The sequence below is a fragment of the Drosophila willistoni genome, unplaced genomic scaffold, assembly GCF_018902025.1.
Source record: "Drosophila willistoni isolate 14030-0811.24 unplaced genomic scaffold, UCI_dwil_1.1 Seg135.1, whole genome shotgun sequence".
Lineage (NCBI taxonomy): Eukaryota > Metazoa > Arthropoda > Insecta > Diptera > Drosophilidae > Drosophila > Drosophila willistoni.
Window position 1 is genome coordinate 22911 of NW_025814095.1, and position 14048 is coordinate 36958.

The 14048-nt window shown below is 39.9% G+C and overlaps 1 long non-coding RNA gene across 3 annotated transcripts; it reads left to right on the plus strand.

The window, feature by feature from the left end:
* Positions 1-3854: 3854 nt before the first annotated feature.
* LOC124460836 lies at positions 3855-7879 on the plus strand. Of its 3 annotated transcripts, none has more exons than XR_006954815.1 (4): positions 3855-4604; positions 4727-7235; positions 7301-7771; positions 7856-7879. It is a non-coding gene; the product is annotated as an uncharacterized LOC124460836 (long non-coding RNA). The 3 variants fall into 3 exon arrangements; XR_006954814.1 differs by having other exon boundaries at positions 4727-5316; positions 5438-7771; XR_006954813.1 differs by having other exon boundaries at positions 3855-4082; positions 4140-4604; positions 4727-7771.
* The last annotated feature ends 6169 nt before the right edge of the window (positions 7880-14048 follow it).

Genomic DNA, 14048 nt, shown 5'->3' on the forward strand with positions numbered 1-14048 from the left:
AATATTCAACCACATACGGTTTATTTTCAATTCGATGCAAAAGTATGGCTCCATAGCGAATGGCACTTGCATCTGTTTGCAGTTCCATGGGGTATTTAGGATCGAATATTACCAAGACTGGTTTGCTTGTAAGGATATCAATAATCTGTTTGCGAACCTTCTCATTTTCATTCGTCCAATCAAAATTAATTTTAATAGAAGTAAGAGAGTAAAGAGATTTCAGTAGCTGGGAGAATCCTGGTACAAATTGGCGAAAATACGAAGCCAATCCTATAAATTGCCTCAATGTTGTAATTGACCTGGGTGGTGGCTATGCGCTTAATGCTTCAATTTTACGCAAATTTGGACTAATCTCACCCGCCTGTACTTCGTATCCTAGATACTGAACAGAATTCCTCAAAAATGAGCATTTTTCTACATTAAATGAAAAGCCTGCCTTAGTCAAAATATTCAAGACGATCTCTAATCTTTCAATAGCTTCTTCCTTAGTTAACGCCACGATCATTATATCATCCATATAGACAATAACGTACGAAAATGCCATCGCCCACTGCTTTCATCACTGCTCTTTGAAAAACCGACGGTGCGTTCTTTAGACCAAACGGCATCGCTAATAACTCAAATTGTCCGTCGGGAGTGAGTACACACTCAATGGAGTTCTCGTGTAATGGGACCTGATAATACCCGCAAGCCATGTCCAAGCAAGTAAAGTATCTTGCTCCACGCAATCTAGCTATCTGATCTGAAATTAAAGGTAGAGGAAACTTATTTGCAATGTTATTTCTATGTAATTCCCTATAATCGACACAGAGTCTTACAGATCCGTTTTTCTTTTTTACTAAAAGTGCTGGACTAGCATAAGGTGCACTGCTCGGCCTTATTACATTATAATCTATTAGCTCTTGAACTTTTGACCGGAGTAATTCTCTTTCACTGGGACTGAGTCTGTAAGGGCGTCTTTGCACAGTCTTGGTGGGTTCTACTAATCGAATTGACATTACACCAGTAGTTACGCGAGTTAAAGAAGTTTCGCGAATGAATGATTTTGAATGCTTTCTTAACAATCTTAACAATTGATTTTTATCTTCTCCCTGTGCTTCAGTTGCTAAATTATTAAAATCATTTTCGTAACTTTTTACAGAACATTCGTTAACTGTTTTGTCTTTAATTATTTCCACACCTTCTGATGATACTATAGCAGAGTATCCTTGTGCTAAAATTTCGCGGCCAATTACAATATTATTTTTCATATTATTATCTTCGAGTACATGAAATACTACTTCGATACAGTTTCCATTTATCATTACATTACTTGTGATTTGAATTGACGAAACTACACTAACATTGCCAATTCCACTTAATGATATTACGTTATTTGTTCTTTTCCTAGACAGTTTGTGTGCTATGCTCTCTTTGACTAACGAGCATTCTGCGCCTGAATCAAATATAATCGGAAAATTCTCACCTCGGTGCAACATAATTGCTTTTGGTTCATCAACGACACATAGGTTAACCCTCTTATGAACACGTGATCGTGCGCCACCATCCGAACTCTTGGGGCATTGAGTAAAGATGTGTCCCGGCTCGTAACATCGATAGCATGTCACGACTTAAGGACGCACTGACGAAGCTCGCTGATCTTCTCCAGATGTAGAAGGTTTCTGCACTCTGCATTCCGACTTCCTGTGTCCAAGCTTTCCACATAAGTCACATTTGATTTGCAATGTTTTAACACGCTTTGCAATTGAATAATCGTCTGAAGAGCTGGACCGCTTTTCAAACGAAAAGACTTGTAACTCGGACTGTAAGTCTCGTCTGCTGCGAATAGTCCCTATGTACGCAATTCGTTGTAGTCTGCGGTCATAGTTTGCTAAATGACCAAGAACAACCGATGCAGCAATTTGCTCAAGATCCATGCCACGCCATTTTGTTAAAAGTGACGTCATTAGCCGACTTGCACACACGGCAAGACACTCGCCAGAATTTGGGCGACTGTTCAGCAAATTCAAAATAGTTGCGGCCGGTGTCTCTGAGTTTTCGTATCTTTGCTGGAAAAGCTGTCTAAATTTTTCCCATGTGATGCCTGGGTAGCAAATCTGCGATAACCACTGCGATGACTTCAAGGCCAAAATTAACGCACTACCTTGCAATGGTTTTTCTTTTAGAACGAAGTCCACCGTAGCACACCATTGCCTTCGGAGTTAAGTTTCGGTAGAACAATTTCACCATCTTGTCGAGATTCACTAGGCGATGTACGAATAGTTTTTGCTAGCTCCCAGAAGTTTCGATTTTGTTGTTCTAATAAAATGCGAAACTGCTCCTCATTTATTGTTGGTCTTGAGTTAGATCCCACTTCTGATATCGGCGAAGAGAGGAATTCGGGTTTCCTGAATCGTTGATTTCGTTATTGGCTTCCATTTTTCCACTAATTTTGTGCAGCGAGTCTCGACGTGCTTTACGGTTGACTTCCAGAAGGAAAAGAGACAGCCTATGCTGTCATCGCACATATCTAGTGTTAAACAGTTCCACATCAGCCAAGATAATCATTACTTAACACTGTTCAATTCGCCTTAACAATAGGCACACAATTCAAATTATTAGAAATGCCTAATTCAATCTCCGACATATGTATCTATAGTGAATTTCTCCGCTGTACTACAATTGAATTTAAATATATTAAAGACGAATAAGAAGCAAATGATCTGCCAAGAAACTTTTGGCTGCCAAGAAACTTTTGGCTTTAATTAAAAGAAAAAGTGCCCTTGGGCGCCATCAGAATTACGGCAAAGGGCTTCGCCTCAAGTAGGCTAATCCCCAGTTTTGATTAACGTCAAAAATGCTGAAAATTCACGAAAATTACCAAATTTTATTCAATCTAAGCAACCGTTGCATGAAGTTCTCATTCGACCTACTGGAGCTACACGTTACTTGCTCAGTATATTTTATAGTTTCAATTCGAGCACAACCAAAAATTTCTCTACTCTCGAATTGACTACAAAATTTATTTTATTTTTTAGAAATATTTTTTTTTTGTGAAATTGTTAAGATCCTTAGGGCTACATTAGAAAAAATGGCTTATGTTCCACTTCGCGGATTTATGCCCATCCTGATGCGGACTAACGTCCCAATGATCGGACGTGCCCTAAGCCAGCGGGGAAGTTAGACCCAGACATAGGACGGACAAGCGAAGTAAAAAGAACTTCAGTTCATTTTTTAATGAAACCCAGAACACTCATGGCCTTTGCTACCGTGGTGGAAATATGGGTGTTAAAATTTAACTTATGGTCCATGAGTACGCCCAAATCATTCATATTATTTAGACGTTCTAAAGGACTATTGTTTAGAAAATAAGTGACCAGTTACGAAAAAAGTCATTACCTTATATTTGGTAGTGTTAAGATTTAGTAGATTAAAGGATTACGAATTTTAATATAAAATAATAGGACTTTTTGGGCTCAAACTGAAGCCGGACTCTGCTAAAAAGACAAAACGAACGAAGAGAGAGAGAGAGACAGACCAAGAACAGCGCAAGTTACTTTGAAGTGACAAACTTGGAGATCCGTTACTTCAATTCTTTCTTTCTTATTTCTTCTATGGAAATTTCCAGAACTTTGAATTTTGTAAAAGACAGCCTGGTTTGATGTACTTGAATTTTACTCTTGAAATAATTCTCGGTCGATGCGGTTGCACCTTCTGTCCCGCCGACAATTGTACTATAGTTTTAGGTTAAGAAAATAAAGCAACTGGATTGAAGTCAACCTGGTCATCTCATTTCTTCCCAATCGCAAGTGCCTTAAAGCCGTCTCGGAAATCATCCGAAGGCCGCATCATATAAAGCGAGCAGTTGGGGCTCCGCAAGGGCGCAGCTGTTAGCCAACATATTTTTGGTGCCGAAACCCGGGAGGAATGATCTTGGCGATTGGATTTAGAGTGTGATTGCCAGTGGATAGACAGATTCGGGTGAGTATAATTTAACGTTGATGTGTTTGGGTAGGTGTTCATTATGGCTGAACATTAACCCGGGAGGAATGATCTTGGCGATTGGATTTAGAGTGTGATTGCCAGTGGATAGACTGATTCGGGTGAGTACAATTTAATGTTGATGTGTTTGGGTAGGTGTTCATTGTCATTTGGAGAAGTCATTGGCGCGGTACAAATCGGAGGAGTTGGGACATACCAAGAGTCATCTGGAAGCCAGATTGGATTTGATTGCCCACTTTCACGCAGATTTTCAGCGCAATCATCACCAACTGGTGCAAGAACGAGATAATGCATAGATAAAGGGCAGATATTTTGACTGTTTCGAAGAAACCTACATAATGGGAGTAGCTGAGATTCGAAATTAGTTGCAGAGACAAGGATCGGAGAATCCCGGCGTCGACTGCATTTGATGAGTCTTGTTTGCATCAGACGGTTCATGAACAAATGGGACCAAATTTGGAGAAAGTGAAACTCCCAACAGTTAAACTGCCTACCTTCAGCGGGAAATTTATTGAGTGGCCGGCGTTTAAGGAGGTGTTTTTAACAAGAGTACACCACTGTGACAAGCTGACGGACTTACATCGTTTTCATTATTTGAAGGATTCATTCTGTTGGAGACGCAGGTAAGGATATTGAACATCTAACGCTAATAGCGGCGAACTATGAAGTGGCTTGGAGAATGTTGATGAATTTGTATGATAACAAACGAATTTTATTTTTACATTACATGGATGTGTTCGATCAGCAATTACCAATAAAATATGGAGAGGCGGAAGGTTTGAGAAGATTTGTGCAAACATCCCGCTCATGTGTGAATTCATTGGAGAAGACTGGTGTGGATGTGCGACAACAGTCTGAAATTTTAGTGTACTACATGATAAAGAGATTACCGAATCAATTAAGAGTGGATTGGGAGCGGTCAATATCTTCAACGCAGAATCTGCCGAGCTTTGAGGAGCTCAGTCAGTATCTTGAAACACAGTACAGAACAATGATTACAGCGTCAGCAGGTAATATCGAGGGAACTCTATCACGGGATAGACATCGGAATGCAAAGCCAGGTGTACATGGGTTACGAGTTAACCAGAACTACATGCACACCTTATCGGAGTATGTAGGATATACCAAGACATGAGGCTATCGGAACGAAAAACATGTGTAGTGAGGCATCGACTGTGTTTTAGATCCATGTGACAGTGCGGTAAATTGTGGAAAATGTCAAGGACGGCATCATATGCAGACAAGTCAGGATGCGAGAGGTCGCTTGGCACACTAAGGAAGGGAGTTATCCCAACAGCATCTGCGAATGCTTTAGAGAGTACAACAGAAATTGCGGTAAGGCATAAAGACGAGGTTTTATTACCAACAGCAATAGTGTTGGCAGAGTCGATAGAAGGCTATCCCTTACAGTTTAGAGCGTTTTTGGATCAAGGTTCATAAGTTTCGTTCATTTCAGAGAATGCAGCTCAGCAGCTACGTTTACGGCGCAAACAGGCTCACATCACGATTACTGGACTAGCAGATACAAAAATTACAGATATGGCAGCAGAGGTGGAGCTAGTCATAAGATCAATCTACAACCCACATATGAAATACAAGCGGCTCGCGTCAGTAATACCCCTTGTGAGTAAGCGGTCCAAAATTGCACGTACATCTTCAAGGAATCATTCTCAATTGGCGAGGGCTAAAATGGGTATTTATGGCGGATGTTGAAAAAATGTACAGATGTATTAATATTCCACCCGACGACGCGCAGTACCAACGTATTCTAAGGAATCCGGACACTAGTGATTATGTGGCAGAATATGCCTGCACAACGGTAATGTTTGGAACGAGCTCCGCACCTTATTTAGCCATGAGTGCGAGAAGTATCCATTGCGGTGGATGTTATAAATCATCAAATGTATGTAGATGACATACTGTCTGGTGGTGACAGTATTGCAGAAACGGAGGATGTCAAGAACCAAGTGATTGGAATGCTTCGTAGTGGTACATTCGAACTACGGAAGTGGTCGAGTAATTGCCCAAAGCTATTAGAGAACATACCAGTTGAGCATCGAGAATCAAGGGATTGTTACACATGGAAGGTAATGAAACTATTCGCACTTTAGGTCTATACTAGAGTCCCAAAGAAGATGAGTTCCGTTTTGCTTTGCACGTCGTTCCATCAATGAGCTCACCAACAAAGAGGGCAATACTATCAGCAATTGCACGACGGTTTGATCCCATGGGATGGCTTAGTCCGATAATGATTACTGCCAAAATTCTCATGCAGCAACTGTGGAAGGAGAAAATTGGCTGGGATAGCACACTACCGGACACTATTAAGAGAGAATGGGAGAAATTCGTGAAAGAGTTACCAAACATAGTAACTATACGAATACCACGGAATGTTACATGGGGGCTACCGGGTGGTGTGGCTGAATTACACCTGTTTTGCGATGCCTCGTCACGAGCATATGGAGCTGCGGCTTACTTGCGCTTCCCAATTGGAGAGGATTAGTATCACACAGAGTTGCTATTGTCAAAGGGGAGAGTATCGCCAACTAAACAACAACTAAACACTAACCATACCTAGGGCAGAGTTATGTGCTGCGCTTGAAGCAGCCAAAATGTATAAGTATCTAAAGGAGAATTTAAGAATTAACATTAATTATTCGAACACTATTTTTTGGTCAAATTCTATGATAACTATCAGTTGGATCCGTGGTGGAGCTGCCAACTAGAAAGTATTTGTGTCCAATCGAATAAACAAAATCCTGGAAATCTCAGACGAAAGGCAATGGAGACACGTCGCCTCGAAAGATAACCCTGCAGATTATCTAAGCCGTGGCATGAGTGCAACCAAGTTGACTTCGTATGAATTATGGTGGCATGGGCCATCATGGTTACAAGGATCGGACATCAAATGGCCTTGTAATGCTATTGATCAGGATTCGCTGTCGGTTGTTGACACTGAAGTCAGAAAGGTGACCTGACATAAGATATCAGTGAAAGAAATGCCAAGTGTAGCATTTATCAGCAAGTACTCATCGTATACACGACTCGTCTGGGTTATATCATATATAAAACGTTTCGTATATAATTGTCGTACATCTGTGGCAGAACGAAGAGGATTAGGACTCTCAATTGTGGAATTAGAAGAGGGCCTACGTGAATTGATTAGGATGGTGCAGAAGGATTGTTTTAACTCTGAATGGAACACTAACCATACCTAGGGCAGTGTTATGTGCTGCGCTTGAAGCAGCCAAAATGTATAAGTATCTAAAGGAGAATCTAAGAATTAACATTAATTATTCGAACACTATTTTTTGGTCAGATTCTATGATAACTATCAGTTGGATCCGTGGTGGAGCTGCCAACTGGAAAGTATTTGTGTCCAATCGAATAAACAAAACCCTGAAAATCTCAGACGAAAGGCAATGGAGACACGTCGCCTCGAAAGATAACCCTGCAGATTATCTAAGCCGTGGCATGAGTGCAACCAAGTTGGCTTCGTGTGAATTATGGAGGCATTGGCCATCATGGTTACAAGGATCGGACATCAAATGGCCTTGTAATGCTATTGAATTGAAGTCAGAAAGGTGACCTGACATAAGATATCAGTGGAAGAAATGCCAAGTGTAGCATTTATCAGCAAGTACTCATCGTATACACGACTCGTCTGGATTATATCATATAAAGCGAGCAGTTTGGGGCTCCGCAAGGGCGCAGCCTTTAGCCAACAAGGACTTTTCTTAACCAGTCAAATTGACTGGCTCTGGTATAAATAGGTATACAAAATTTCTAGGTAAATCTAGTGTTAAACTTGCACCAGGATTGAAAGTTTTTAAGGTCAGTTTGCAGCCGACTAAATGAATCTGTTTCTTTTTAGGGAAGACAAAGCTTGACATCGTCAATAATGACTGATGGAAGATCGTTAATGAATAATGTGAAAAGCAGAAGGCCAAGATGACTACCTTGAGGTACTCCAGATGCCATACGAATGGAATTGGAAAGAGAAGACTTAAAAAGTACCTTCTGTTATATAATATTCTCGAGCCTAAGAAAGGAAAAGAGGTGGAAACCCAATGTCACTCAGGTTAGAAAGTAATAAAGTATGATTAACAGAATTAAAGGCTTTGCTGAAGTCAGTGTATATGACATCAGTTTGTTTAGTGTTTTTGAACTTCTTGATAATTATAGATGTAAATTCTAAAAGGTTAGTGGATGTAGATCTACGTTTCACAAACCCATGTGGCAAAATAATAGAGCTGCAAAAATGTTGCAATTGAGAAGTTATAATTTTCTCAAAAGCTTTCGGAATACCGGACAATTTTGAGATACCCCTATAGTTAAAAGGTTTTGGACTTTTTGCCGTTTTTATGCAGAGGAATAATATACGACTCTTTCCAAACAGATTGAAAAGTGTAGTAATATACATGTGCACGTGTTTCACAAATATATATATTTATATATATATATTTATGTGAATATTAATATTGACGTCTTTTCGCAATCAAAGTATCAAATTAAATGAAAAAGCCTGTACCAAAAATTCTGTTTCTAACCAAACGCAAAGCATGCGAACGAATTCTAACGGATCTTTTCCATGCTCTGTTCTTTGCTTACGCTTTGCGTTCACTGCGAAATGAGAGTAAGAACCGTACCAAGTTATTCATTTATTCTTGCAAACAAACAAAAAAAAATATTCTTTCCGAAATGCAACTAAAATTATTATTATTAAAGAGGGCTACTACAAAATAGGAAGATTCGAATTGTCTTATTATATCTATTAAGAAACAATTTTAAAATGGGCTTACATAATGTGTTTGCACAGAACCTGAGTTCAAGTTAACGAACGGCCCTCGCAATGAATTCGAGCAAACCGCGCGATACAAATGCAACGAACCAAAATAATATTGGCCGAAGCAACGGTCAGCCGTTTTAGTTGTGTCGCAAGCGTTGAGTTCTTGTCGGGAATGTGCTGAGTCGGCTTTGCTGACCATAAGCCCGTGACATGATCTTTTATGTACTTCCTATGTATTTGGGTGTAGATTCGTATTTCCATTTTATGTACTTAGCCTTAGTTTTTATTTTATTCCATTCTTATAATCAGTTTTTGTCAGACGATTGGCTAATAAAGATATTGATTATCAATATCAATTAACATTTACTCCGCACGCTGCCGTTAAATATTTGCCTTATTAATACACCGTTGAGCGAACCGTTCAGCAAGAGGACGAAGTCAAGTCCTCCACCGTAAGTATTTTGATATACAACTCTACCCGCCGCTACACCGGTGACGTCACAATTACCGTCTGGGAAAGGTGGAACATACTAACTGGCGCCCATCAGGCTTTATACTGGAATTTCATAATCTTACATTATTAAGGCAGGAATACCATGGCCCATAACAAGAACATGTACGTGAATGTTTGGTAAAACTTGGAAAAAAATTTATAAAAATTTAAAAATATAAAAATAAAAAGTAAAGAATTTGTGAGTGAGTTGGCAGCGCGAAATTGTGCATTGCGGAACAGGTTAATTGTGATATTGTTGACGTGCAAGTGTGTTTAAAAAAAAAAAAATATCAAAGAAGCTAACATCGGCTATGCCGAAGTTTATATACCCTTGCAGTCCTTGGTAATAATAATTTTACATGTTCAAAATTGGTTTTCTGCAACTCAATTCATCAATATACAAACAAAACAATTTTACTCTCTATTTTACAATTTGTCTTCTTCTTCCCTTATTCCCAAAGCAAAGCAACGCACGCATACACATACAGTTCATGTAGCGTTGCGTCTGTGTGTGTTATATTTATCCGATCACATTCATATTTTGGGATCTGGGGTTTTATGTCCAATATTTTCACATATGTAAATTTCATAGCATAGTCCGATTTTTATGAAAATGTTTCTTCTAGTTCTTATAGTAATAAAAAACCCCGAAAAAAATTTCAGCCCGACGGCTGAGTAAAACGCATACGCACAGACGGACGGACGGACGGACAGACGGACTATGGCTGACGGAACAGATGGCTATATCGACTCAGCTTCTCATGCTGATCAAGAATATATATACTTTATGGGGTCGGAAACGTGTCCTTCTGTGCGTTACAAACATCTGACCAATTTTATAATACCCTCTGCAAGGGTATAAAAAAGAAAAAAAACAAGAAAAACCAATAAATATTTTACGCTTCGTTGGTTGCTCATGACTTGGGCTTATAGAAATATAAAGGTACAGTACGACAGTGACGAAGAACAAGAAGTAGGATTTAGGCCAGAAGTAAACAATGAATTAGAAATGGACCCGTCTCTGCTAAAAGCATTAGTAGAAGGTGCAGTGAACAGTGCACTCTTAGAACAAGAGCGGAACTTGAAACCATTAGAGGCCAAGCTACTGCTTTAAGACATCCTTGCACGTACTAAGACAGCAACTCGAACTGGTAAGGCAGGGTGACCTAAACCTAAAGGTAGAAAAGAAGCTTAATCTTGTGACAAACAAGATAGTAATGACACATGACGAACAAGCTGCATCCATTCTTTGTGCAGAAATTAGAGACGACGCACTACAGGCCTTCATGGCAGGACTCAAGAGGTCCCTAAAATCCTTGGTGATCCCAGCGGAGCCCAAGGATTTGCCATCCGCACTAGCAGTGGCCCGGGAGGCTGAAAATAGCATTGAAAGGAGTGCATTTGCTGCATTTTATGCCAAAGTAGTAGAAGAGAGAAACCATAACAGCGACAATACTAGGTTTGGCAGTCGTAACCAGGCTAAACAAGGTATGAGCCAGGAAAGAAACCCACATTTTGTTGGGAATCAAGGCCAAAACAGGGCACAACAGGCTGACCCTAAAACCTCGTCGAAGGACAAAGAGGCACAGTTAAGAAATCAGGCTCAACCCAAGAACACCAACTGGGGAAAGCCACAGGGCCATTCTAAACAAGAGGGGGTTCAAAAGAGGTATAATACTTCGGAGCGTACATCGGGCAATAGGCGCCAAAAAGTTAACAATGTTACCCAAAAAGCACCTAGCCAAGACGATAAAACAAATACTTCGAGACTACTACTTCCCAAGAATGACTAAACTGGCCAACGAGGTTGTGCTGAATTGTAAGGTCTGCGCTATTGCCAAGTACAACAGGCACCCCAAAAAACAAGAACTCGGGGAGACGCCAATTCCCTCATTTGCTGGAGAAATGTTACACATTGACATGTTTTCTACCGATCAGATTTCCAAATTCACCGTTGTCCAGCCTTTAGCTTCTCGATCAATAACCGATATTGTCAACCCCATTTTACTTATAATTAATACCTTTCCGGACACAAAAACTATTTATTCCGACAATAAACCATCGTTTAACTCCGAAACGATCACTTCATTGTTGAAGAATCAGTTTAACATCGACGTGGTGAACGCCCCCCACTACATAGCTGTTCCAATGGGCAAGTGGAGCGTTTCCATAGTACATTAATAGAAATTGCCAGGTGCTTAAAATTGGACAAAAAAATTAGCGATACAGTTCAAGCTATCATGAGAGCAGCAATAGAATATAATAAAACCATACACTCAGTAACAGGACAAAAGACACTCGATGTAATCCACTCTATATCTTATGGTGGCATGGGCCATCATGGTTACAAGGATCGGACATCAAATGGCCTTGTAATGCTATTGATCAGTATTCGCTGTCGGTTGTTGACACTGAAGTCAGAAAGGTGACCTGACATAAGATATCAGTGGAAGAAATGCCAAATGTAGCATTTATCAGCAAGTACTCATCGTATACACGACTCGTCTGGATTATATCATATATAAAACGTTTCGTATATAAGGCTCCGAGATTCCCTGTTGCCCGTAAATGAAAAATATCCTTATATATTACCGTATAAACATCCATTCACAGATCTGGTCATATCTTGCAGCAGACCAAGGAAAATCTAACAGTTGGATGCATAGTGCTCATCAGGGACGAGCGATTCCCTTCTCATCAATGGCCTCTCGGTCGGGTTATGGAGACACATGCAGGACCCGATGGACTAGTGAGAGTGACTTTGAAGACAGTCAAAGGACTCATGTAACGACCGGTAGCCAAACACTGTCCATTGCCTATTCAGGAGAATTGGATAGAGAATGACACCAGCCCTAAACCTAAGCGTTGAATTGTTACTTTCTCGTTTCAGTTTTCTTTTCGCTTTTCTTTCGGAGTCTTCCGGACGTGAATTTGATGATCGTCATCATGCTCCAACTGAAGCCAGACTCTCTTTGCTAAAAAGGGAAAACGAACGAAGAGAGAGAGAGAGACAGACCAAGAACAGCGCAAGTTACTTTGAAGTGACAAACTTGGAGATCCGTTACTTCAATTCTTTCTTTCTTATTTCTTCTATGGAAATTTCCAGAACTTTGAATTTTGTAAAAGACAGCGTGGTTTGCTGTTATTGAATTTTACTCTTGAAATTAATCTCGGTCGATGCGGTTGCACCTTCTGTCCCGCCGACAATTGTACTATAGTTTTAGGTTAAGAAAATAAAGCAACTGGATTGAAGTCAACCTGGTCATCTCATTTCTTCCCATTCGCAAGTGCCTCAAAGCCGCCTCGGTGGAAATCATCCAAATGCCGCATCATATAAAGCGAGCAGTTTGGGGCTCCGCAAGGGCGCAGCCGTTAGCCAACAAGGACTTTTCTTAACCAGTCAAATTGACTGGCTCTGGTATAAATAGGTATACAAATTTCTAGGTAAATCTAGTGTTAAACTGGCACCAGGATTGAAAGTTTTTAAGGTCAGTTTATAGCCGACTAAATGAATCTGTTTCTTTTTAGGGAAGACAAAGCTTGACATCGTCAATAATGACTGATGGAAGATCGTTAATGAATAATGTGAAAAGCAGAAGGCCAAGATGACTACCTTGAGGTACTCCAGATGCCACACGAATGGAATTGAAAAAAGAAGACTTAAAAAGTACCTTCTGTTATATAATATTCTCGAGCCTAAGAAAGGAAAAGAGGTGGAAACCCAATGTCATTCAGGTTAGAAAGTAATAAAGTATGATTAACAGAATCAAAGGCTTTGCTGAAGTCAGTGTATATGACATCAGTTTGTTTAGTATTTTTGAACTTCTTGATAATTATAGATGTAAATTCTAAAAGGTTAGTGGTTGTAGGTCTACGTTTCACAAACCCATCATCAATATACAAACAAAACAATTTTACTCTCTATTTTACAATTTGTCTTCTTCTTCCCTTATTCCCAAAGCAAAGCAACGCACGCATACACATACAGTTCATGTAGCGTTGCGTCTGTGTGTGTTATATTTATCCGATCACATTCATATTTTGGGATCTGGGGTTTTATATCCAATATTTTCACATATGTAAATTTCATAGCATAGTCCGATTTTTATGAAAATGTTTCTTCTAGTTCTTATAGTAATAAAAAACCCCGAAAAAAATTTCAGCCCGATAGCTCTTAAGATGGCTGAGTAAAACGCATACGCACAGACGGACGGACGGACGGACAGACGGACTGACGGACAGACGGACATGGCTATATCGACTCAGCTTCTCATACTGATCAAGAATATATATACTTTATGGGGTCGGAAACGTGTCCTTCTGTGCGTTACAAACATCTGACCAATTTTATAATACCCTCTGCAAGGGTATAAAAAAGAAAAAAAAACAAGAAAAACAAATAAATATTTTACGCTTCGTTGGTTGCTCATGACTTGGGCTTATAGAAATATAAAGGTACAGTACGACAGTGACGAAGAACAAGAAGTAGGATTTAGGCCAGAAGTAAACAATGAATTAGAAATGGACCCGTCTCTGCTAAAAGCATTAGTAGAAGGTGCAGTGAACAGTGCACTCTTAGAACAAGAGCGGAACTTGAAACCATTAGAGGTCAAGCTACTGCTTTAAGACATCCTTGCACGTACTAAGACAGCAACTCGAACTGGTAAGGCAGGGTGACCTAAACCTAAAGGTAGAAAAGAAGCTTAATCTTGTGACAAACAAGATAGTAATGACACATGACGAACAAGCTGCGTCCATTCTTTGTGCAGAAATTAGAGACGACGC